Genomic DNA, 27,140 nt, shown 5'->3' with positions numbered 1-27,140 from the left:
ATGGGTAAGGATGGCTTGAGAAGCCTAGGAAATCCCGATGAGGGACCAGCTTAAGAAAAATTGAGGCTGGGTGTGGTGGCTCAAGCCTGTAATCCCAGCACTTTGGGAGGCTGAGGTGGGAGAATTGCTTGAGGCCAGGAGTTCAAGACCAGCCTGAGTAACATAGTGAGACCTAGTCTCTACAAAAAATTTAAAAATTAGCCAGGTGTGGTGACATACACTTGTAGTCCCAGCTACTTGGGAGGCTGAGGCAGGAGGATCTCTTGAATCCAGGAGTTTGAGGTTGCTGTGAGCTATGATTGGGCCACTGCACTCTAGACTAGGTGACAGAGCAAGACCCTGTCTCCAAAAAAAAAAAAAAAAAAAGGAAAGAAAAATTGAAGGGAGCTCTGACTCATTCAAAATCCCATTGTGAGCTCTCTTCTCCCCTCAAATTATACCCGGATAAACACTTGATTTGAATGTGATAAAATGGACACTCATAGATTCAATATTCGGACATGCTGTGTCTCTCATCTGTGTTAAGGTGTCTCTGGAGAGTCACTATGATTAGAGTAAATATACTCACAATTCACACCATGCACTTCACGGATGAGTCAGTGTACCTTGCACAGAAGACTGAGAAGAGGGGACAGGGACAGCCCTGGGCTCAGAACTGGGAGCAGCTCAATTCATCTGAGAGGCACTCCTGAGAAATGCATTCCTGCTCCTTCCCACAGGGCACAGAAGATGAATGTGATGTAGAGATGGTGGTAGAGAGGAAGAGGAGGGGTAGTTGAGGCTGCCCCTTCAACCTCTGGATCTAGAGCAAACAGTTGCTTCAGCAAGTCAGTCCAGTAGGTTCCAGCCATGGGGACGTGCCCCTGCTATCTCGCTCCTCCAGAAAACCATGTCATGGCTGAGTTATCTACGCTTTCCTACCTCGTAGGAAGAAACTGTGAAAGTGACCCAAAGCCTAGCTCCTTAGATTAGTGTATTTCATTAGCCCATTGTTACTGTTACTGAATTTGAGCAAGTTGTTTCCTCTTTTCCAGCCTACTAACTTTAACCTTAATTTTTTCACTATCTGATGCTTTATTCCAGTCTGGGAAATGAAAATAAAGCAAGTTTCTGAAGGCAGGAACTTGTTCTATCTGACTCCTGGCTATTGCATCCTATGGTTTAGGACAGGGGCCGGCAGAAGGTGGGCACTCATTTCTTGAGATGTATGAATGACACTGCTGAAAGTTATCAGATTAGTACTCTTCAGCAGCTAGGGCAGCAACCTAATGAATTTGTTAGTACAATAGTCAAAATTGGATTTGTTACCAAAAAATTAACTATTTATTGCCACACTTTATCACCTAAAAAATACGTCCGTATGCCTAATGCTTCTTAACCCTTAAAGTCAGGTTAAACCAAACAGTGAGTTAAAAAGTAACACAGTATAGACGAGGGAGATGGGAACACAGTATGGGATTAGGTACGTGGAAGAAATGATTCTGTCCCTATTTGTTTCTACTCGTCCTTGGAGAGCATTCCATTTTTAAAATGTCAGAGAGGACTGTACTCTTAAAAAAATATTTATGTCGTAAAAGACTAAGAAAGGCTGTGGAGAGTTCCAGATTAAAAGAAGCTAAAGGGAAGTAACAGTTCAATGTGATGCTCAACCCTGGACTGCAGCCTCCACGGGAGAGGAGTGGGAAATGCCATAAGAGGCCTCATGAGGTCACCGGACAAAACATGAATATGGACCATAGATTAGAGGACAGTATTTACATTAATATAAATTTATGAAACTGATTACTGTGGCTATGTAAGAGAATATCATCCTTCTTAGGAAGTCCACATAGAAGTAATTAGGGATGAGGGCCATGATCTATATGTAGCTTCCCCTCAAATGGTTCCAAAAACAATCACACATGTGTGTGTGCATGTGCACACATACGTGTTCATGGTGTGGAAAGCGAGAAAGCAAATGTATACAGCAAATGGGGTAACATGTTAATAATTTGTTAATCTGAGTAAAGAACATTGCTGATATTTTTGTGCTGTTTTTATTTTTCTACTTATAGAATGGTTTTCGAAAAATATATAAAAATTATCCATATAGGCCGGGCGCGGTGGCTCACGCCTGTAATCCTAGCTCTGGGAGGCCGAGGCGGGTGGATCGCTCGAGGTCAGGAGTTCGAGACCAGCCTGAGCAAGAGTGAGACCCCATCTCTACTAAAAATAGAAAGAAATGATCTGGCCAACTAAATATATATATACAAAAAAATTAGCCGGGCATGGTGGCGCATGCCTGTAGTCCCAGCTACTCGGGAGGCTGAGGCAGTAGGATCGCTTAAGCCCAGGAGTTTGAGGTTGCTGTGAGCTAGGCTGATGCCACGGCACTCACTCTAGCTGGGCAACAAAGTGAGACTCTGTCTCAAAAAAAAAAAAAAAAAAAATTATCCATACCTATTCTTGATTTTAGTAACAAAACATAGAGGTTAGGAATGAGAGATTGAGGGACAAATCAAAAGCCTTTCATTGTCGTCCTTGGTGCAAATGCAGTAGGGGTGAAGGTGACTCCATGGCGAATCAGAGTGACTATTTGATTTCAGTATATTCACAAAGGCTTCTACCTTTAAATATGAGTTAAAATATAGATGAATAGGGTAAAATTTGCATTGCTTGCAAGGAAGGAGGGCAGAGAGAAGAATTTTTAAAATTCATGTTCTGATTAACCTGGAAGAAATCTGAAAAAGAGGAAAATGTGAACAACAGTAGATACAATAAATAGCCAAGTATAAAGTAAAAAGGAAGATGTGAAATCAGTCCTACCAGGCACTGGAAGCAATATGCATGGGTTGAACTCCAGTATCGGATGACAAGGACTCTTGCATTGGAGGAACACGATCAAACTACATGCTCTCTGCAAGAGCCACACTTAAAAATTTTCACAGGAAATTTGAAACTTGAGGGATAGGTAGAGAATAAATCAGGCATGTGCCAATCAACTAATATTAAGTAAAATGAAATTCAAAACCAGTAACTTTGATATCAGCTACGGAAGAGCCATATGGGTTTACGAGTGGTGAGGAATCATTTGCTACCTTTCTATTTTCTTTGTACCCCTAGGAGGGAAGGCACTGTTTGCTTAGCAACCCAGTCAAATCCCCTTGTTCCAGCATAAATAACATTAATGACGGCTGTCCCAGACCACTGTCTGGAGGCTGTCTTTCATTGACTTAGCCTAATAATGTCCTTTTGTTGAGAAGGACATTCTGATTTATATATATATATATATATATATATATATAAACATGAATACATGATTTTTTGAAGTTTGTACTAATGATCTCACGTTATCTGCAATCACTCTGAAGAACAGATAGAATGACTTCAAATAGTGCGTTGAATCCACTAAAATTGTGGCTGCTTAAGGCTTCCAGGTCTTTTTTGTAAAGCTACTAAAAGCAAGTAAAGAGGACCCTCTATGGGACACCTGCAAGGAGGCTTTGGGGACTGGCTTCTCCATGCCTGAGTTTTTGCTGCCACCTACAGACTGAGTCTGGGCACAGCATGTTCCCTTAATGCCACTTTTCACACATGCCAAAAGGTCTCTTAAATATCGTCTATGTTGCATGTTGCACAATGAACCACAGTGAGTATCCAGCCTCCACGAACACGGTGTCCCCAGACAGGAGCTATAGGGACATATCTTCTACATGTCATGGAGTGTGGTGAAATGATGAAGTCACCAAAACTGCAAAGAATACACTCTATGATGATGTAAACCTTTCTTTTTGTTGCTATTTGTATTCCTTTCAAAGTTTAAGTTTTCCATTGCATTTAAATGATACAACTTTAAATGCATTAACTTGGTCGTATCTTATGTCACTGAGGGAATTTTCGGTGCAGTTTTTTTTTCTTTGCTTGGCTTCACCCTCTCTTGTCATCCACCCACATTCTTCCTTCCCACTTGTCAAGGTAACACATGTTGCAAGTACTGTATTTGGTGTATATGTGCATGCGCAGGCATATAAATGCATACACATTTGGGGAGGAAAGTCACCAAAAAAAATCTTCTTTATGTGTGTATGTATGCACTTTTTAAGGCTATTATTTATTCTCTCTTGCCACTTGGAATCCGTAGACTAAAAGCCAGGTACCATGGCATGTACCTGTGGTTACAGCTACTTGGGAAGCAGAGGTAGGTAGATCGCTTGAGCCTGGGAATTCGAGGCTGTAGTGCGCTCTGATCACACCTGTGAATAGCCACCGCACTCCAGCCTGGGCGACAGAGCGAGACCCTGTAGACTCAGTCACTAGGTGTCCAGAGCCCACTTGCCTTAAACCCTGCCTCATCACACCTGCTTGACAGAGCCTCTGGGTCAGATTATTCGCCTCTTAAAAATCTTCCAGATCAAAGATTTAATGCTGACCCGGACAGGTGAAAAAATATTTCTGTGCTTTGTCTTTGAGGGCAGGTCCAAGGATGTTTTCTTACGTCTAACTAATATATCCCCAGCTTCTAGTTAAACCGATTTTATGGAATAAATAAATGTTTATTGGATCCTCTGCTCCTAAAATCTTTAAAATTTAATTGAGGAAACAAAACCTACCCTAAAAGAGAAAGTGAAAATGATGATTCCAGGGGGATTTCAGTAGCGGCTAAGGGTACAAGCTCTGAAGTCTGATCAAGGACATTTAAACCCCAGCTGTACGCCGGAAGGCTGTGTGGCACTGGGTAAGCCAGTTAACCTCTCTGCGCCTTTTGTCTACATTATAGACTTCTTGTTGTAAGATTCGAGATAATATATGCAGAGCACTTAGCAAAAGCCAAGGCTCTGGTATAAATAATAGATTTTTTAAAAAATACTGCTGACCCAGTTTCCCATCTAAGAAGAGATGAGTTTCTTGGCTTGACAGAGAGAAGCAGAAGGAACGTGAACATTAAAATGTGGCTGAGTGAACCAGAGATGGGGCTCTGTGTGCACACCCCCGTCCTGGTGGAATGTGGTCAGTGGGATGACAGGACACTGGGATTAGCCTGAGGGTCTGCAAACAGGTGGCCTGTGCCTTATTTCCTGGGTGCCCCCCTGGGACTGCAGCAGGATCCAGTGTCCCCCTCCCCTAAATGGAGGAGATGACCCTATGGTGAAGTATAAACCGCAGCGTGGAGTCACCAAGCGGGCACCTGGGTCAGCTCCAGATCCACAGTGGCACAGGTGGGCATCAAGACAGGCACAGATACAGTTGGATGCCCACAGCCCAGGAGACCCCGAAGTGTGGAAAGAAGGAAGTAGGATTATCTTTAGGCTTCTCGGTAGAAAAGCAGGTGAACTTTGGACACCTTCCAGGCGCTGGTGGGCACAGAAACTCGGAGGCCAGTGGCAATGAGGATTCAGCAAGAGATGGCAGGGTGGACACGCGAGATCCAGACACTCCACCCCATGCCTTGACTGTGACCCCCCTTGGAACTTAGATGCAACCCGAGGAGAAAGGAGGGAGGTGTGAGAACTCCTGAATGAACTGGAGAAAACCTGAATTGGCTGAAATTACATTTCTCTCTTCCCTGGAATGTGAACCCCAAATAAAAGTTCAGGAATAAAAAATAATATATAAAGCTTATGTTTGAGACCTGAGAAATTAGTATGTCACACTAATAAAGCACTTAGCACGGTGCCCAGCACGTCGTAAATGCTTTGTAAACATTAGCAATTATTATTCATAAGCAGACAGGCTTCAACAACCAGTCAGTGAGGCAAGATAGAAAGTAGCAAATGGCAAAAGGTTTCGGAGCTTGGCAGCCATGGGAGCCGCACAACCCAGGCCTCCTGCTAGGGAGCAAGTTCATGGACAGCCCAGCTGCTCCTCCCCCTGGACCACCCCCACCAAACGGCCACGTTCTGCAGGATTGGGGCTCCCCTCCAGCCTGGCCAAATGCCTGCAGAGCTGCATGGCGAACCCCTCCTTCCGCCACTGTCCCGGGGGAGTGAGCTGCCTCTTGGTCTGAAGGCTCCTAGCCGGCTCCTGCCTCCTCTCCATCCTTCCCTGGCTTCCCCCAGGGAATCTCTTGCACCTCTAATCCCATCTTGGTGTCATCTTCTCAGAGAACCCAACTTCTCTAAGAGGCTTTACCCTACTAGTCACTGTGGGCGCGGAGGACACAGATGGGAGGATCAAAGGGACTTAGATGTGGCTGAGATCCAGGGTGTTCGTGGCCTCCAGAGCAGGTGTGGGCACGAGCTCTGGACTGTCTGCCTGAGGTGGAGTCAGATTTCAGACCCACTCAGAGAGGCCGGGCTCTATGTGGCAGGTGGTGGGAGAGCTGGTTGCTGGGCTTTTGTCAGAGCGATGCCAGGGAGGGAAGGAGATGACAGCAGTTCAGGAATTTGCTCTTGAAGCTTTATCTCTGTTGTGGAATGGAAAACCTTGTCTTCTGTCAAATGAATCCCAAGCTTTAGCAAGTATGTGAGGAAAAGTATCTCATGCCTAATATCATACCATAAAATTTAACCCTGATCCAAGAAACACAAAAGACCTAGTGCAATTGCTGCAGAGAAGCCCCTCTTAAAAAAATCATCTATGTTGTAAAAGAATACGTAAGATTTAACTGTGAGGAACAGTCCATTTATTTTACCACTCTGAACCTCAGTCTCCTTCTCTGTAAAATGAGGAAATGAGTCCAGAATATCCATTACAGCTTTAACTATATTGTTTTTTTTAATTTCAACATATTATGGGGGTACAAATGTTTAGGTTACGTATATTGCCCTTGCCCCCCTCCCCTAACTGTGGTTTTTAAGAGTTTGGGGAACTGGAAATTAAAATGAAATGTGGCATCATTTCAAACTTTAATTTCAGTAGCCACAAGATGCCAGGCTACTTTTATTTGCAGATGCTTGACATGATGTCACCGAAAAAGATTTCTAAACACATTTGTCTTTCTCATGACATGAGACTTTTAATATCATCAGTTATAAATAATCACTTGCTGACAGTTTACGCTGACAAGCGTTTGAGCAGTTGTCAGTCATATGTTCATTTTATCGATTTTTTTTCTTATATATCAGGACTGAAATAAAACTAACTGTTCTGAATAAAACTAACAGTTCTGAATAAAACTAACTTTAACTCTTTAAAAGCTTAATTTTTTTCTTTAGTCAACAGTGATGAGATGCTTCATTCACATAAACAAATAAGTGAAATGGAAGGTATATTGTTACTGCAATGTTATTTAACTCTTTGACTTTCTTTTGAATGAAATGCCAATGTGATCCATCATCAAAAGTGATTCCAATCATGTATCAGCCGACAAATCAGTTAGCTCTTCTTGCATTTTGCACCTGACTTGTGAAAACATTTGCTGACCCAGACACGAGAGTCCCTCTGAACACAATATTTAATAATGTTTTCTGGATCGTCAGCCTAGAGGTTTGAACACTCCAGGGCAATGAATAGACACCAGGTAGGAGTTGAGGGACGAAAATGCAGGGGCGGGGAGGGAAGACCCCTCCCTGGTGGCTCTATGCCTCCACTGCAGATGGATTTTGGAAAACAGTGCAAAAGGAAGTTAAGGTCCATAAATGAATGTCTTGAGAACCATCTGGCAAGAAACCTTTGTGAAGTTTCTGTGGAACCTCAGGGTTATACATGGCCTGGTTTGAAAGCTACTCATTCGGAACTCCAGGACTGCAGGTTCTGGCTAACAGTGCAGACTGCTGAAAGTAGCACGATTCGGGCAAGATGCCAAAGGGACTTGGAAACAAGCCACCTCTCTAGGTCGATGTTAAATGGGTTTCCCGGACTACCTGCATCAAATATTATCTGGGTGTTTGTTTAATATGAAGATTCCGAGGCCAGACCAACTAAACTGGAATCTTTAGGGAGAAAGGACCTAGGAAACTGTTTAACCAACCTACGTGTCTCTTAAGCACACTAAAGTTTAAGAAATACTCTCTCAGTGATCTAGGCTCTATTTTGTGGATGTAGCTGAACCCACAGAAGGGTACATACTTAGCTACATCTTTTGGTCGTAGCACTTTTATGAAGTTTTCATCTTATGTCCTAAAAATTTGTAAAAATCATAAACAGATCAATGCATGGCACTATTGTATCAGTTTATTAAAATGAAATAGCACATAGTGATATTTGTATCACTCAGTCTCCTACCACAAACCTGGCTAAGGAATTTATTTAGAAGGCAGTGCTTAAATAGTATTTTCCCTGCAGGTCTGGCACGAGACTCAGTTATACATTGTAATTAAAATTATGCCAACCCTGATTTTCCTTTTTGCCCTAATTGCCAGAAGCTCATAAGCTAATTTAATCACAGCAGGTATGTTGAACCTTATAATTTAAAAAGGTATATTCTCATTTTTATTGATACTTTTAATTTCATTTTTAAAATTTTATTATGTTTTTGTAATAAACTGTATTCAAATCTAAGTCTTTGACAAGTCTTTCTGCAAGTAACTTAGGTCAGAAGGTGCAGTCATTTACTTTTTATTACATTTATTATTTTTTCTTTTTGTTATGTCAAACTAACAAACAGCAAGAGTCTCTCTAAAAGAAAAGGGTATTTATTTGGGAGTAAGGCATTGCAATGGGAATATATGTACCATGGTAAACCGTGTGTGTATTCAGAGAAGTAAAGAGAACAAACGTTTTTAAAGGAAAAATGAGGATTATCTAACTGCTTTGAAATAATTGTCCTTGGCTACAAAGAGTGACACCAGTCTGAGGCTGGACAGGCAGTTGCTGGGCAGATGTCCACACAAAAGTATCTTTTGTGCAAGGTGTGGTTTTTCTAGTCTTTTGTAATAGTTTTTGTCATCAAGCATGCACGTGGGAGACCCTCTCTTCATAGCCTTCCCTGGCTCTGTATGTCCAGGTTTTTTTGTTTGTTTAACACTAGTGACTCCATTTTGATTCTGGCAACTTTCACAATTAGAATAAAATAGATTAATTATTAAAATTTTAGAGTGCTTGATAAAGTATAAAAAAGTCAATTCATAATCTTGCCAGAGATAGTCATGGTTAATATTTTATTGTGTTTCTTTTCTTCTTTTTATATGCATATAGTTTCTTTACAAAATTGGAACCATGCTATATGCTATGAATCCTGGTGTGTTTGCTTTTGAACTTAACATGATTATATCTATCAAAAGAAGTTTATTATGTCATTATTTATCTCATCTTTTGGAGGTACTAAAATTTATGTATCTTCACTGGTTGTTTCTAGTTATTTTCTGCTATACTGATACTGTGATAAGCATATTATATACACATTTTACACTCATCTGGGATTGTTTTTTGGATAAACTCCTAGGAGTAAAATTATAAGATCAGTAGGTAGGAAAATGTAAGGCTTCTATAAGGTTCTACCAAATCACATTTTAGAAACACTGTCTGAATCATTTTTAATTTCCAGTTCCCCAAACTCTACATCAATAAACCGCACCAATTCTTCTTCCCCAAATTCCTTCTTTTCATCCCTGATGTTCTAGTTCAAGTCCTGTTCTCTCTCACCTGGGCTATCCTTAGAATTTCTCTGCCCACAGGTCTGAGTCTCCAGACCAGCTCTTTTCTTCCTCTTCCTCCTTTTTAGTTGAGCTGATGTTTTAAAAAAAATTTTAAGAGACAGGGTCTTGCTATGTTGTCCAGGCGGATCTCAAACTCTTAGGCTCAAGCAGTCCTCCCACCTTGGCCTCCCAGAGTGCTGGGATTATAGGTGTGAGCCACCATGCCCAGCCAACTTTTTAATATTCACGTTTTCCCTTTGCTCATGCTACCTTTTCCTCCTTTTTAAAATAAGCAAACAGTTGTTCACTCGAATGGTTTTTCATTTCATGGGGCAGGGCTTTCCAGAACTGGCTAGTGTTGCCACCAGGATTCTTTATCTCTTGTTAAAAATGTCCATGTTCTTATCATATTATGTGAGAAGCTTAAATTGTCCTGTGTCCCTGGGCAGAAAACAAGCCCACATTGAGCACATGTGCCCAGCAAAGCTTGGACAGATAACTTCCTTCATCAAGAATCTGACCCTCTCACTCCTTTGCTTAAAAGCATTACAAGGCTTAACCTTTAATTACTAACTGGATGAAGTCCACATTTCTCGCCATGGTAATAAAGGCCATGTGTAATATCTGTCCCCAGCCTAGTTTCTAGTGCCATCTCTCATTACATCTGCCTCATGAACATTCTACGCTCCAGCCAAAATGCACAGTTGCTTCTGCTAAAAACTGTCTCTGATTTCATTATTTCTTCAATTTTCCTTATATTCTCATTGTGCCCAAATTCTGCATACACTTCAAGATCAGCTTAAATGCTCCTCCAAAGCCTGCCCCAGTCCTTCTGCTCAGAATCGATTGCTCTCATCATTGGCACCTACAGAATCCTGCTTTGTCTAAAGCTTCCAAATGTGTTCCTGAGCCTCTCCCACACCATGCCCAGCCCTTCAAGCGCAGGGACTGGATCTGTGTCTCATCCATCTTTGTACCGACTAGCACATAGTTGTGCTCCATAGATATTTGTTACAGTAATAATACTAAGTGGAAGATACAAAAATAAAGAAGGAGGGAAGAATGGTTGAGGAAACTCCTCCCCCAATATCGGGTCAGTGCTCGGTGGTATACACACATTAAAGAGGATATCAGTGATGTGGATTAGCACAACCAAAAGGTAACCTTCAAATCATTTCTGTCTCTTTCTCTCTTCCCCCCACTTCTGTATCACACAGATACATGTAATCTTAAAATTATGTTGTTAGGGAGGTTCTGTGGTAGAAAGGGAAACATTACAGGATAGAGGACAGGGATGTATCTTCAGATTTTGTAACTATGGGATATCAACATGGAATGCTTAAAGACCTATTTGCTGAGGATCCTGTAAGCCTCTTAGAAAACAGTGACAAGAACTTGGGGACATTTGTTAGGACACTGGATACTCTGGCATTTATCAACCAAGCCTGGAGCTGCTCTCCACTACGGGGGTGATCTCCGTGGAGGACAGAAAGTCTACTGATTTGTTACTCAAGTGCCCTTTGGCCCAATGCCCGGGAGTTTATCTTTAAAGACCTTAGTAGAGGGGATTGTAAACTAAAGAGTCCAAGTACCTACCGGAAGCTTAATTAGCAGCTGAATGTGCCAGTGGGTAAAGAATGTTCCCCCTGTCACCAAGAAGAACCCTGAAGCACGAATGCAAGACAGCAGCCGAGAATATAGCAATGGTCAGTTGCAACCACCGGGTGGCGCAGCGGGATGCAAGACTGGGCACTACGAGGCAAACGCATACTCCGGCTGTTCTCCCCAGAGGAAGTCTGGTAACCCCAGAAATGGGTCTGGAGGAGGACGCAGAGTCAGACACCATTGAGACACCTGCAACCCAAGACCTTACTTTCACCCTTGCCCCAATTTTACATGTAAAAGTACTTCTGGAAAATGAATGATCTTCTAGGATCAGCTTTTGAAAACAAATTGCTAAATATTCAAGAGCTAAAATAATAGAATTCTAAACTTATAAATTTGTACATTACTAAATTATATTTAAAATAAAAGCAATAAATGCTCCAAACTCATCATGTTCTAATTCTTTTACTGCATTTTACTATTGTCTGTGTTGAGGTTAGGTACATCTATTGTATCTGTATGATGCTATATATAATAGTGTGCTGCTACTGTACATCTCTTCCCAACTCCATGGTCAGTGACATCATGTTGGCAACTTGAAATTGGCTGTGGGGGAATATTGACACCATGGACATTGGCAAATGCTACAAATGAGCTCTTTGCAAGGTTGGTGGTTATTAAACATTTACCAAGCATTACTGGATGAGAAAGAGAGATCACTCATAAATTATGCTGGAAGAAAAGAGGGGAAAGTCTGGCATTACAATTTTCCTCTAATAATAATTCAGACACACCAAAAAGCAGTAGCTAAAAAGTTGGACTCTGTAGTCAGGATTTAGGATTTGAATCTGTGCTCTGACGTTTATTTGCTGTGTACCTTGGGCAATTGACTCTGTGGGTGTCTGTGCCTTCATCTATAAAAAAGATATAGTACCCCACTTAGTAAGGTTATTGTAAGGATTACATGAATTAATATGTATCAGTCACCTTAAATAGCTATATGTATTAGCTGTTATTTCCAAAAGGCAATAGAATTATTAATGCCACTAATGCAGAAGTCATGATGATACACACAGCAGGGACACACTTGAAAATTCTGAGAACCTAAAGCTATTTACCAATCTTGTTATATTTTTTACATTTAATTTCACATCATGATTCCCAAAAAGCATATCTTTTGACACAAGAGTATATCTTAAATTGAGTCAAACAGAGAGCTTGCTCAGAAATTGAGTTAATAGAAACTCCAAGTCTCATTCCTCTAAGAGGAGTTAAGATCTTTTCTCTTTGAATGGTGGGTAGCCTTTGAGAACAAATTGAGGGAATGCTCTCACGTAGTGATGAAAGGAACATAGAAGGATCTAGAACAATTAGACATGTTGTGACTCTCTGTCGTGCACTCTTTCTCTCTCTCTGAAACCGAGTAAATAATAGACTCGGCTTTGTGATGTGAAGAGCTTAATTAGGTCTGGATTTTGATTGATATGAAATTCAAGATGTCTGCTGACATAAAGCTGTGAATGCCTTTTCTGGAAGTTTTGGAGAAAACTGTAGTACGTCCTACCCTCTGAGATCCTGACCTGAAGCACTATCCTACCTGAGGCCTGAGGGATGCTCCGTTGACCCATCGTCACTTCCAACTGGCAGGAATTGGAACACTATGAAATCAACTGGCCAAAGAGACTGTAGAGAACCCATTCCATAATCCGCACTTTAAAGCCGACTGCAGCATTTTCTACTCAACGTCAGTCACTTACCTTTTTGACACATTTATTTTAATGGGCTAATCAAACTAGTATTTGTTGACTCTGTTATTTCTGCCCAACACTGTTAGAAGTGCTATTTAAAAATTTATTTTAAAAACAATAATCTAGGCCAGGTATGGTGGCTCATGTCTATAATCCCAGTACTTTGGCAGGCCAAGGCAGGAGGATCATTTGAGGCCAAAAGTTTGAGACCAGCCTGGGCAACACAGTGAGACCTCTTCTCTAAAAAAAATAAGAAAAACTGAGGTGGTGGTGCACGCCTATAGTCCTAGCTACTCTGGAGGCTGAGGCAAGAGGCTTGCTTAAGCTCAGGAGTTCAAGGCTATGGTGAGCTATGATGGAGCCACTGCACTCCAGCCTGGGTGACAGTTGAGATCTCATCTCTTAAAAACATAAAATAAATAAAAAATAAAAACAATAGCCTAAAAGGAGAAGAATACCTTTCCAAGGACTAAGAGGGCATATTTTATAAGTCCCTAATAAATAACTTTCTTTAAAAAAAAATCAAACAACACTTTTAACAATGCAGACACACTCCAAGTTTATCATTCTGGAACTCCTGGACCACCAGACAGTGACGGAGGTGCTTCCCCACCGAAGAGTATGCACATTGCCATTTTTAGAATTCCTTCTGGTACACGGTCTACTCAGCGCCTCAGGGGAAAAGCATGTGACATTCTCAGTCATTTTAGACTACAGCTGTCTTAGTGTCATGGTGCTACTCAGAACTATTTTGGCAGCACCATAGCTGCTGGAGAAGCCCAGATGGGTGTGTCCATGCATAGCTGAGTAGCGACAAGGACGAGACAACTGTCACCAATAAGGTGCCTGCCTCATAGTCAGACCAGGGCCATAGACCTTGCTAGTTGGTGCATTTTAAAACTTCAGTAAATGGATATTATACAAATAAATAATCATGGTTGAGCATGTGTAAAATATAAAATCATAAAGATTAATTTCAAATGTAATATTTTAATTGCTATACAATCGCACTGTGTAGATATAAACACTATTAACACTTTTGCTAAATTTCCTTGAGTCACATTTCTCTGTATAGCGGGGAGAAAGAGAGAGAGACCTTTTCTTTATTCTCATTGTCTCTACCATTTATTTTGAAATAATTTTAGGCTTACAGAAAAGTTGCAAAAATAGTGTAAGGAATTCCAATACATTTTTCACCCAGCTTCCTCAAATACTAACATTACACCATATTTGCTTCATTCTCTCTCTCTCTCTCTCTTGTTTTTTTTCTGAACCATTTGATGGTAAATTGCAAACCTGATGCCTCCTTTCCTGTCAATATCTCTGCGTGTCTTCCACATACCCAGATTATGTTTATCAAAATCAGAAAATTAACATTGATACTATAGTAGTATTTCATCTACAGAATTTGTTTAATTTCACCAATTTTCTCTCTGCTATTCTTTTAGCAAGAGAAAAACAAAAATCTGGCCCAGGATCCAATCCAAAATCACTTATGGCATTTATGCCCTTGGGATCTTTGAATCTGGGTGGTTCTTCAGCCTTTCTTGTCTGGCTTTGACATTTGTTGAAGAGTATAGGACAATTATTTTTATAAAGGAAGTTTGAGGTTCTTTGAGATTTCCTGATTAGACGCATGTTATGCATCTTGGGCAGGACTATGACAGAAGTGACAGTGACTTTTCTTAGTGCCTTCTACCAGGAGGTACATGCTGTGGTTCTGACACTCTGCTGATGACATCAAGCTTTGATAATTTGATGAAAGTGAGCCCCTACCAACATGTTCTACTGTAAAAGTTGCCATTTCATCCTCTAAAATGAAAAGCTACCTAGCAGGGAGTTACTAGATATTATCTTAAGTATCCTATTAATCTTTAAATTTTTACCTACTGTTTTTACCATCCCCTGATTCTTGCTAAAGCAATTATTCGGATGGTTACCAAAAGTTGATTTTCTAATTCCATCATTCATTTATTTGCATCCTACTATAAGGAAGCACTTTCCATTCCCTCCATTTATTTATTTATTCATTTACTTATATAAATATTGATACTCATGGATTCTAATTTTATTCTATGAGTGATAATCTGTTGTTCTCTTTGTTTATTTTGATGTTCAGATTGTCCCAGAGTCGGTCAGTGGGAACCACTGCAATCTGGCTCCTTTATCTTTTTGACATGTCCTTGTCATTCTTTTTTTTTTTTTTCTTTTTCTGTCTTTTTTTTTTTTTAATAGCAAATTTTTGTTTGTGTAAATTTATGGGGTACAAGCATAATTTTGTTACATGCTTAGATTGCATAGTGGTGAAGTCAGGGCTTTTAGTGTATGTATCACCCGAGTAATGTCCATTATACCCATGACATAATTTCTTATCATGCACGCCCCTCCCATCCCCTCAGCCTTCCAAGTCTCTATTGTCGATCATTCCACACTTTACATCCACGTGTACACATTATTTAGCTCCCATTTGTAAGTGAGAACGTGCAATTCTTTCTGTGTCTGACTTGTTTCACTTAAGATATTGGCCTCCAGTTCTATCCATGTTGCTGCCAAGACATGATTTCATTCTTTTTCATGGTTGAATAGTATTCCATTGTGTATATATACACCACATTTTCTTTATCCAATCTTCCACCGATGGACACTTATGTTGATTCCATTTCTTTGCTATTGTTAATAGTGCTGCAATAAACATACAAGTCCAGGTATCTTCTTGATATAATGATTTCTTTTCTTTTGGGTAAATACCCATAGTGGGATTGCTAGATTGAATGGTAGTTCTATTTTCAGTTCTTTGAGAAATCTCCACACTGTTTTCCATAGAGGATGTACTAATTTACATTCCCCCCAATAATGTATAAGTGCTCTCTTTTCCCTGCATCCCAGTCAACATTTGTTATTTTTTGTCTTTTTAGTAATAGCCCTTCTGACTGGTATAAGATGATATATCTCAGTGTGGTTTTAGTTTGCATTTCTCTGATGATTAGTGATGTTGAGCGATTTCTCATATCCTGTTGGCCATTTGTATGTCCTCATAATCCTTTGAGCAGTTCTTCACTTACTTGCACAGGGAAGTAAAGAATAGCATAGCATAGAATCGGCCAGTTCTCTAAGGAGCTCTTGTTCCTTTTAGTGGAGGGTGTATTTATAAATCAAATCTGGGGACTAAATGTGCTCATTGCTACTGGGACGGCATTGCTTTTAGACACTGTCAGCAAACAGAGCCAGGAATATGTCTGTCCTGAGGTGTACATGTTGATTTCTATATCTATATACTTAAAACTATGCATTTATACTGGTGCCTCCAATTCCAGTCCAACCCCATAAGGTGTATCCTAGTCTTTTTCCTTTGTATATTTATAATGGCATTCTCTGATACTAAAAAACCTGGATTCCATTATTTGTGCAATCCTAGGGAATATATAAGGCAGCTTCAGAATTGCTAACATAGACCACTGTGAAAAACAATCCTACTGACTACAATAATTGCTTAGTTTTTGTCGTTAGCCTAAGGATATGAAGTCAAATTCCTGTGTTCAAAAATAGTTAGTTCCCCACGCCCCCTTTATGATGGTTATTATTTATTTTAAATACCATTAGGATTGTTTGTTTCTGTTCATATTCTATTTGCAGTTTTTTCTCCATGTGCTCATTGATTCTATTAATTCTTTTATTTATTCTTTGAGTATGTAATATATTATTCTTTGAGTATATAACATATAAGGATGGTTCTAAAAGTCTCAACCATACAAAAAGCCTACTCATTACTCTATTTAAGTTAAAATTACAGAATGAGTATGCCTCTGGAAAGTTATCTGCTTTATGGGGCTTTTTAAAGAGTTATTTAAACTCACCCAGTTGACAAAATAGTGTTCACAGGTGCAGAAAATAAAGCTCTTGACAGTTCTGTTTGACTTTTCACTCTACGTACAGCTGAACTTCCACTCGGGAAATACTGTAAGCATCTATTTCATCTTCATCGAGAAAGTGTTTTACAAGTGGCCATACTATTGTAATAATATAGGAACACTTTGTACCATTTTATGATTACGCAGACTTGGGGTAAGTCATCGGTTACATTATGTACTCACAGAGTCACTAAATGGGGTCACTACATCCACAGCAAAGGGTCTAAACAACATGGTCAACTTTATGAGCATTTTCAGCCCTGTGGCTGCTGGTCCCTTTCTTCTCTCTCATCCTTGTACACACAAGCATTTGGAAGCGTCTCTGATGGTGCTAATTATGCTCAGATTACTAGTGAGGGCTCCTTCTTGAAGGGGTTGTAGTTTGATGACCTGTGTCTCAGTAGTGACGAGGTCATGTTCCCTGAGTGTCTAATGGCATTAGAACTGCTCTAATGCTTTGGGAGCCTTTTTATTGTGAGGCCAATTCTTAGCCACCTACAGCGTGGGGCTTATGTTTTTCAGAGGGTGTAGAACTCCTTCTGATTTCTTCAGAGCCTGGAGACAGTTTGGGGAGGAGGCAGGAGAAAAATGGCATTGGAATCGTGCTCCAGGGAGCAGCAGGGAAAGAGGTAATGGATGTCGCCAAGTCCTGAAAGAAGAGAGCTGCCTACTCACTAAGGCTCCTAGGATTCTAATGTGCTGGTTGCAAATTCCGCCTTGTGGGCACATCTTCCCTACCCGTGTCCCCACTGCATGGCTTTCCACACTCATACACCACCTGAGGCAGCACCAACATGCTGCACTTGTCCAGGGCACTTCCCACAAATGGGAAGGACTGGAAGTTGCTCTGGGAGAGCCAGCGAGTGAGTGGTGAGTGAATGGGAAGGACTAGGACATCACTGTGCACTACTATAGACTTTATAAACACCGTACACTAGGTTACACTAAATTTATTTTTTAAAAAGTAATAGTACTATGACATTATGACCGCCATGACATCACTGGGCAATGGGAACTGCTCAGGTCCTGTTATAATCTTGAGACCCTCATGGTATATGCAGTCCTTGTTCACTGACACATTCTTTGGAGACTGTGCCTGTGTTTTTAAGAGACCTATATATGATCTTTAACCTCCTAATCTGTGATTAGAGCCCCCAGCCCAGCCATTACGTATGTGATTTCTTCTCGTGTTGCATAACTTACGAGGCACACTCAGTGTTACCCCACAAGAGAAACTTCTAGTAAAAGCTCATATGCTGGACATGGCCCACAGGTCCAAGGCTGAAGTGTGCTCTCTGATCTTCCCTGGCACTACTTTGACTTCTTTAGAATGGGTTAAATTAGGGGAAAAACACTGGAACCTTCCTAGAAGTTGCTGCTTCCACATAAAGCCTCTTCCAAGAAAAAGTATGAAGTCATCCTGGCTTCCCCTAGGATAGAGCTGTGCCGGCATCTGTCTGTTCTCTCTCGCTCTTGATGTTGCTCACAGTTTCAGAGCCAAAGCGACATCCATGAATGTCCAATTTGCTGTGTTTCTTTCTGTTATCCTCACAATAATCACTGGAAAATAAATAGGCTATCGTCCCCACCCACGCCGTCTTGGGATTTTCTATTAAACCTGTGTATTTGGGCTGTGGCATTTGTAATTGTCACCAGCAGTGATTTCTGTGGCTTTGGTGTTTTTACTTTGAGTGTGTCTGTAGGGAGAGAGAAGGGGGGGCGGTGAGCCAGGAGACGAGGCAATCTCAAATAAGGAAGGGACAGGTGATTATCTAGGGCAGTGGTCCCCAACGTTTTTGGCACCAGGGACCAGCTTCATGGAAGACAATCCTTCCATGGACTGTGGAGGGGAGTAGTGGTCCAAGGGTGACCCAAGCACACTACACTCGTGCAGTCAAGCCTCTCTGCCAATGATAAGCTGCACTTGCAGCCACTCCCCTGTGCCAGCTCCACCGCCCCAGCTGCAACTCAGATCTTCGGGCATTAGATTCCCATAAGGAGGCGCAACCTAGATCCTTCCTATGTGCAGCTTACAGTAGGGTTCATGCTCGTATGAAAATCTAATGCGCGGATGATCTGACAGGAGGTGGAGCTTATGTGGTGATGCGAGCGATGGGGAGCAGCTATAAACACAGACGAAGCTTTGCTTGCTCGCCCACTGCTCACCTCCTGCCCTGCACCCTGGTCCCTAACAGGCCATCACCCAGTATCAATCTGCAGCCTGGGGTTGGGGGCCACAGATCTAGGGGGACACCCATTGGTTGGTCTTTTTTAAATGATTTTTATAATTTTAAGGTAAAGCTTATTGTGGGTAATTTGTGAAGCAGGGAAAAGCGTAAAGGAGGAGGAGGAAATCACCCATCCTCTGAAATCTAAAGCGATCCCTGTTAGCATTTTGTCTCGCATCTTTTTGACTGTGCACTTGTCTTCATGTGTTGAAAAAATATTGTATAGAAAACTTGCAACCTCTTTTTTTTACTTAAAATTACATAAAAATATTTGCATATTATTATAAAACATTCTTTAGAAGCATCATTTTAGTGACATTTTCCATCATATAGTTTACTGAATCATTTTCCTGTTGCTGCTTTAAATTTTTGTGGAAACGTGTTTATACATATGTCTTTGACTGTCTATTTATGATGTCAGCATAGATTTCTGAGAGGGGAGTTACTTGATGGAAGGATTTGGACACATTGATAACTTCTGATAGATTTTCCTAATTGCTTTCCAGAGTGGTCCAACTTGCACCACTGTGACCTCAGCATGTGAGAGCAAAAGAGGCAAACTTTATAAGGGACAGTGTTTGAAAATGTCCGTAGTGCTAGATGACACAAGATGTCAAAAATAACGTGGGGTTACTGACAATGGTCCCTGTTAGCATTTGCATTTTACAGTCTTTTTATTTTTTTTTTTTTAAGGAGATGGGGTCTCACTATGTTGTCCAGACTGGTCTCAAACTCCTGGGCTCAAGTGGGTCCTCCCACCTCAGCTTCCCAAGTAGCTGGTACTATAAGTGAGCACCACAGATCCTAATAATGCAAGGCACGTCTGTTTTGGGTTCTATCTGGGGAATTTGGCCTCAGAAATGCCTCACATTTTAGTCTTGTCAATCCGTGTTTCAAAAACATGGGTTCCAGGAACAGCATTACAGAGATGCCCCGGGGGGTAAACATTTCTGGTGAGGGCAGATTTACTGTTTTCCTTTAGCTGTGTTGAAGGTCCTTCTTACTTTTATGAAAGATCACCCCCACACAGACGATGTATCACTCATCCCACCTCTCAACTTATGAACTTGAACATTTAGTTCTTATCACTTGAGTTTAAAAGTAATACTGTGATAAAATGCTTGAAGGTCAGTGATTGCATGAATTAGCTTAGTAACTACCTAAGAGAGTGCGCTGCTGGGGAGATAGCAATCCTAGAAGCCATTCCCCTAATACCGTATAAGGGTAAAAGGAAACAGTGTCACATTCTCTGCCAAATTGCATTCCCCTGGGCCACTGTGAAAGATGCAGGGTTAGTCACAAGGAGAGCCAGGTCAGAACATGGGTATGAATCGGTGCAATTAGAAGAATGACCCTCATGTAGGTGGGTCGACTCAGTAATTTTGTAGCTGTGGGACAACAGTCTAATGAACTGGCACAGATTCAACTCACACTGTGGCAGGGATCTAAAGCAATCGTTGAGTATATACAGATGAGCAAGCTAAGGCCTAAAGATGTCCGGTGACGGACCCAAGATCCCATGGCTACTTACTGGCTATCTGGGTCCTTTGCCAGGTCTTCTGATCACAAGTTCACTGCTCTTTTCAATACACAGTAGCTGCACCTCTAGCCCACGTCTGTGGGGTCTTGGCAAAGTCCACGGGGCATGGCAGAAGAACTGGCTGAAAAAGAAGCCTAGACACGTGAGAAGACATTATTCTTTATGTTGCTACCACCTGTGTACAGTTAGTGGAATTTTCTGGTGGATCACAGATGACACCGAATTCACTTCTCTTCATATTCACCTCTCAGGAGGAAAGAAAACTCACTTATGAATTCACTTCCATAGCCCCTTACGTATAGCAAGCCCCCATGCATGAAGGGATAACTCCACAGCAAGATTCTTTTCCAAAGAGATGCAAACCAGTCTGCAGTGAAACATGTAACCAGGGAACTTTAATTTCCTGACCCAGCATTATTAAATGTCAGCCATGCCATCACATTAGCTTCTTTTCATGTCATTGTGTCAACACAATTGTGCCAGTTCAAAGCACTTAGAAGTATTTTATTATGCTTTCTTCCTACCTGTGCAATCCTGACCACACGCCAGGACTGAAAAATAACTGGCGTGTCCACGAGCTAGTGGTCATTTGGATTTGTAGGAAGGCAGCTAGACTGAAGCCTTTAATGATGTGTCACCATTTTATTTTACTTTAGGAGATTGGGTGATAAAGAAGGACTCATGATCATATTCTTGGACGTGGGGGCTGGGAATAAGTAATGAAGGTCAATGTCCTCCTCACTTTCTCCCTCCTTGGCTCCTCATGGGTTAAATTTAATTTTAACCGGTATGCATTGAATGAATCCTATGTGGGAGCTTCCATGATAGGAAGAGGAGAAATCAGACCCATTTTTGGTTCCCTAGGAGTTTACGTTCCTGAAGATGAGCGAGGGATATCAACAACTGTAACTCTGGGGCAGGAGGGCCTAGTGCCATTAGGGCCACAGAAGTGCTAGGTAGCACAGGAAAGAGGGGAATGAATTTTGTCTGAGAGTTACAAGTTACAAGCTACAAGGGGGAGGTAGCCTTTGAGCTGGGTCTGGAAATTAGGTAGTATTTTAACCGGTGTAAGGAATTCTATGAAGAGGAAATACTCTGAACAGTGTGAGTCAAAAGCACGTGGCCAGGCATGGGTAGGGGAGGGAGTAATTCAAGGTGAGGATCAAATGTCACAATCTCTGACCACAAGGAAATCAGCTCTACACAGGGGTCTTAGCTCGGGCTAAATCTTCATTGCCCCAAGCAGCACTCCGTATACAATGAGTGCCTGTCTTAGTCTGTTCAGGCTGCTTATATCAAAATACTTTAGACTCCTTGGTAATTTACAAACAACAGAAATTTATTTCTTACAGTTCTATATCTTGGGAGGGTCTAGGATCAAGGTGCCAGCGGATCTCAGTGTCTAATGAGGGCTCACAATCTGCTTCATACATGGTACTTTCTTGCCGTATTCTCACATGGAGGGAGGGGCACACAGGCTCCCTCAGGCCTCTTTTATAAGGGCACTAATCTCACTCAAGAGGGCTCCACCCTCATGACCTAATCACCTCCTAAAGGCCTCCCCACTTAATACTATTGCATTGAAGATTAGGTTTCAACATACGAATTTGCTGCTGTGCACTGCTTTAGCTATACCCCATAAGTTGTGCTATGTTGTGTTTTCCTTTGTATTTATCTCAAAAGTATTTTTGAATTTCCCTTGCAATTTCTTCTTTGACTCGGTTACTTAGGAGTGTGTGGTTTAATCTTTACCATCTTGTATTTTTCCTTACTCCAATGTAGCTTTGTTCTACTGGCCTCCTTTGTGCTCTTGTCAAATATATTACATTTCTATATGTCATGAGACTAACAATACAGTGAGATACATATTGTTTTGTGCAATTACTTTTTAAAGAATCAGTCAAGAAGAAAAATGAAGATGTATATAATTATGCAGTTTGTATCATTAGTGACATAATTTCCTTTACTGGGACTCTTTGATGTGCCTGCTCAGACGTTTTTTCCCCTTGTTCTTGACTTTTGACCCAGCTACCTAGGGGTTGCCCCTGGTTCTTCATAAGTCACTTATTAGTCAAAGGTTGTGCTTAAGCCCCTTAGATAAATTTTTACACTTTACTGTTGGATATGTGTGTAGCTCAGAGGTTGAGGAATTTACTTTTTTTGGTGGGGGGAAGGGGGGTTCTGCATTCAGCCAGGGACTAGAAGCTTGGAATTCCCTCTCTGGTCACTCTTGAGGGGGCTCAGCCTCGAACATGCACAGTCTTCCAGACTGCCAGGAATGAGTATGATTTTACTTTTAAGCCTGGCTTCCTGAGGTTCCCCGGGGTTGGAGCAGCTTGCTTTCCAGTGGTGTTTGCTCAGGGGTTGTGGTTAATCCCTCTGTGCCGCAGAGGTTTCTGCCTCGTGTGTGGCTGGGGGAAAGCTTTCAGGTCTGCCCCCCATCATGCCCCGACTGGCCTCGAGTGGGCGCAGCTTAGCCCACGTGCGTGGCCTTCCCAACCCCCGGAATTGACTGGGATCCCAGAAGCGTTCTTGGCTCTTGCCCTGGTTCTATTGAACATCTGGCTGCTCTGCTGTTTCACTTGTTGGAGCTACCAACCTCCTCCCTTGTGCTCCACTGAGATTTCCATCGCTTTGGAGAGCTCCTTAGTCATGCAGTTCTTCAGGCTCTGTTGCAAATGAAGTCAGTCCCCTTAGGCAGAGCTGCGGGGCGCTTTACCCTGATGGCATGCCTTTTCCCTGGACAAAGCCCTGTGCCCCTGCACTGGAACGGGGAGGGCAGGAACTCTCTTCTGGGAATGACATCCCTGCTCTAGCAGTGGACACTGAGGGGGGGAGGACAAGGTGGCAACCCCTGGTCTTCTTGGCTCGTCTCTCCTGGCCTGGAATCTCTGCCCTGTGAGAGAGCTGGCCAGCGGCAATTGGGCCTCGTGCTCTTGGCCTGCTGTAGAGCTTCGGTTCTTCATGTGGAAGGGGAGGCCCCAGTCCTGTTAGCCACTCTTGTCTGGATGGAGATTCGGCAACAAGGAGTGGGGGAGGTTGAGAAAAGTCAGCAGCTTGTCCCCTCCAAACTGTGGCCTCAGACAGGGCATCTCCCTCCTCTTGGCCACATCTGCCTAGAGTACAGGGCCAGGATAGAGCACGTGGAACCCACAGAGGAGCGGGGAAGGGAGGCGTGGGCTCAGATGCCCCACACTGTGGCTGTTCTTACCAACACTTAGTACGTTGTCTCGAATGAATGCTCTTCCATCTGCTGTATGCCCTTAGGACAATTTCTAGAGACTTTAAATGATTGTTTGTATTTTGTTTTTTAAATAATTTTCCCTAGTCCAATTGCAATGTTGCTGGGGAGAATTTCCACTGAGTTCCTTCCTCTGTTTTCCTGGAAGTCCTGCTCATCTGTCACCCTGGCATGCTTTCTGGAGTAGGAAAGAGTGAACGTGTCTCTAGTCTGCAGAGCATTACATAAACCCCGACACACACCGGGCATGTGGCCTGTGCCCTGTGCCCAGCCTAATTTCATGCCATGATTTCTCGAGTACTGAGTAGAAAATAAACCCAGGCAATTTGTTCTGTTCTTTGTGTACCAAAATCGGTTAGTAAGATTTTGTTTTTCTTTCTAATGAGGGAAACATGTGAGTTCACTTTTTCAGTCTGGCTTCAGTTAAACATTCAGACAAAAAGTATTATACCTACAAAGATCTCCTAAAAGAAATTGAAGTTTTCACAAATCAATGTTTGCCAAATTTCAAATAAATTTATATGAAAAGGCTGGAGTGAAACAACATTGAAGAAACCATAACTTGCTTTCAATTTCAAATTTAAGGAATATTTTATGGTATAATAATAAAACTGGTGGAATGTCTATAAAAGCTTTAAGGGTCCAGCTGGACACAATGGAGCATGTCTGCAGTCCCAGCTACTTGCGAGGCTTAAGGCAGGAGGATCACTTGAGGCCAGGAGTTCGAGGCCCGCCTGGGTAACATAGTGAGACTGTATCTTAAAATAAATAAGTAAATAAATGAAAGCTTTTGGGGCCCTTCAGACTTAGGCAAATCATCTGGTCTCTCCCATGTGTTGCATTAAACCAGTGGATCACTTTAGACCAGTGGTCCCAGACTATTCTATTACCCAGATATTCATATATCATTTTCATAAATTTTACCATATCATCACAATTTTTTCTGTATCTGTGCTTATTCACTTAATGTTTCTAATACTTTTAAGTATTTCTTTCTAAATCTTTTAAGTATTTATTTCTAAATGCCTTCATTTATAAAGCAAATGTTTTATCACTCTTGGAAATAGCCAAATTAGTACATATAATGAAAGCAAAAATTGTTAAAAATTCTAGCTAGATACTGCTAAAGGCTCTGAACTTGAGTCCTACGTTCCCTGTAAAAAAAGAACAAACAAAATATGCAAGAGAACAGTTGCATTTGATTAAGCACTTTAGTGGTATCTCATTTCGCATTCGTAACAGCTGTATGGGCGAGATTGTTCCCCCTGTTTTACACACAAGGAAACTGAGGCACAAGTAGAGTAGATGGCAGAGCCAGGATTCAAATGGAGGCGGTGTGCGGTCAGCACTCTGAGTCATGCTGCCCTCCTGCCTCCTACATCATGTAAAAGAGAGTGATCTTTGTGATTTAGTGCCACCTCTCCCTCCCCTACCACTGCCTCGGGTGCCCTGGCAGTACACGGCCATGCTCTGGAATCACTGGGGAGGATGTCCCCAGAGACAACTCTTGGGCAAGGCTCCCTTCCGCGCTCAGATACACAGGGAAATCCTGCACATTCCACTCCTCTTTTGGAGGCCCACACTTTGTATTGGCAGAGTCCTGTAGCAAAATTCTATTTTTTTTAGAGACGGGGTCTGACTCTGCCACCCAGGCTAGAGTGCAGTGGCATCATTGTAGCTCACTGCAGTCTCAAACTCCTGGGCTCAAGTGACCCTCCTGCTTCAACCTCCTGAGTAGCTGGGACTACAGGTGCACGCCAGCATGCCTGGCTAATTTTTATTATTTTTTGTAGAGACTGGGAGGTTTTGTTATGTTGTCCAGGCTGGTCTCAAACTCTTGGCTTCAAGTGATCCCCCCGCCTCGGCCTCCTAGAGTGCTGGGCTTACAGCCGTGAGCCACTGCGCCCAGCTGGCTCTTTTAAGCCTTATTTAATGCAGCATTTCTTACTGGATCTTAGAATCCTTTTAAAGAGGAGCAAGTCTTAGTATCTCAAGAGGCAGGAATGTCCCACAGCGCAGTTTGAAAAACACTAAATGCATCTCAGTGTTTAAAATAAAACTAATTTCATTGAAAAATATAAAGATGAAGAAGGCATTTCTTCATTCAAAGAGGTTACAAATATTCAAGTTAGGGTTTCTGTTACCAGGGTAAATTTTCTCATGTTGTCAAGCCCAGAAAACGTCACGAGGTCATCTGCTTTCTAAAACCCCTTCCATTCCCTCCACACCCACGTCCTGCTCGAGCAATAGCAGCAAGCGTCACCAGGTGCTGGCCTTCCTCACTGCCGGGTCTACCGGGGGACAGAGGTGTAGTCACAGGCACAGGAAACCCTGGGCATTTGCATTCGGCACAGAAGCTGCCACCATGTGTCGGGCACCCTGTGTCCCAAGTTCAGTAAACCTGGGACCTATTTCAGGAAGCTTCCAACTAGGCAGGGGAAGTCGCCTTGGGAAGGAAGGGTGCATGTGATAATGACAGCACTTCTACTTGTCCCCACTGACACCTGCTTCTCTGTGCGACCTGCTCAGCAAGTTGAAAGAACTCAGAGCTCTTGATAATGAAAAATGAGGCCCAAATTGGTGCCATGTGCTCACTGTGCCCCCTTCACCAGGAGGGGAAGGTAGTGGCACCGAGGGGGGGGGTGCTTGGGGGTGGCCTGGACGCAGCTGCAGAGCGAGCCACTCCCCGTGGCCTGCACCCCTTGTTCCACTACTCTTGGAAATTCTGACCTCCTCATGGTTTCTGCTTTTCTTTTGCCAGAAGCATGTTTAAAGGAGTTCAGGGCAGCCCCGCCGGTGGCTCCACCTGCCTCAGTGGGAGCCGTGCAGTGAGGCCCTCCCGGTGTGAGGCAGTCCCTTCCCTGTGTCCCTCGGTCCTCAGGGCAGGGCTCTGTGCTCCTGATCCTTCCCCCAGAGGCTGCTGCTGCTGCCACACTCTTTTCCTCTCCTTATCTTCTCATGTGCCTTTAAAAAAAAAAAAAGCAGGATGAATAGAGCTGCTTTTCTGTTTGTTTTGGGGACAGAGTCTCACTCTGTCGCCCAGGCTAGAGTACAGTGGCGTTGTCATAGCTCACAGCAACCTCAAACTCCTGGGCTCAAGCGATCCTCCTGCCTCAGCCTCCTGAGTAGCTGGGACTATAAGTGCACACCATCACACCCGGATAATTTTTCTGTTTTTTTGTAGAGATGGGGGTCTTGCTCTTGCTCTTGCTCAGGCCAGTCTCAAACTCCTGGCCTCAAGTGATCCTTCCACCTTGGTCTCCCAAAGTGCTGGAATTACAGGTGTGAGGAACAGAGCTGCCGACAGGTACCTCAGGGGTCTGCTTTATGAGCCTGCAAATAGGGCGTTCTGGGGCAATATTTACAAGGTGGTGGT

The 27,140-nt window shown here is 42.4% G+C and overlaps 1 long non-coding RNA gene across 7 annotated transcripts in view; it reads left to right on the top strand.

Moving 5' to 3' along the window:
• LOC123626468 overlaps window positions 1-27,140 on the top strand; it is a 61,842-nt gene that overhangs the window by 9,364 nt on the left and 25,338 nt on the right. Inside the window, exon 1 of one of the 7 annotated variants that reach the window (XR_006730866.1) lies at window positions 27,051-27,071. The exons of the other annotated variants lie outside the window; for them this stretch is intronic. This is a non-coding gene — a long non-coding RNA (uncharacterized LOC123626468). Of the gene's footprint in view, window positions 1-27,050; window positions 27,072-27,140 lie in introns of those variants that run through there. 7 annotated transcript variants of the gene reach the window in all.

The sequence above is a fragment of the Lemur catta genome, chromosome 22 (genome assembly GCF_020740605.2).
Source record: "Lemur catta isolate mLemCat1 chromosome 22, mLemCat1.pri, whole genome shotgun sequence".
Lineage (NCBI taxonomy): Eukaryota > Metazoa > Chordata > Mammalia > Primates > Lemuridae > Lemur > Lemur catta.
This window is presented reverse-complemented; position numbering and strand designations above follow the sequence as displayed.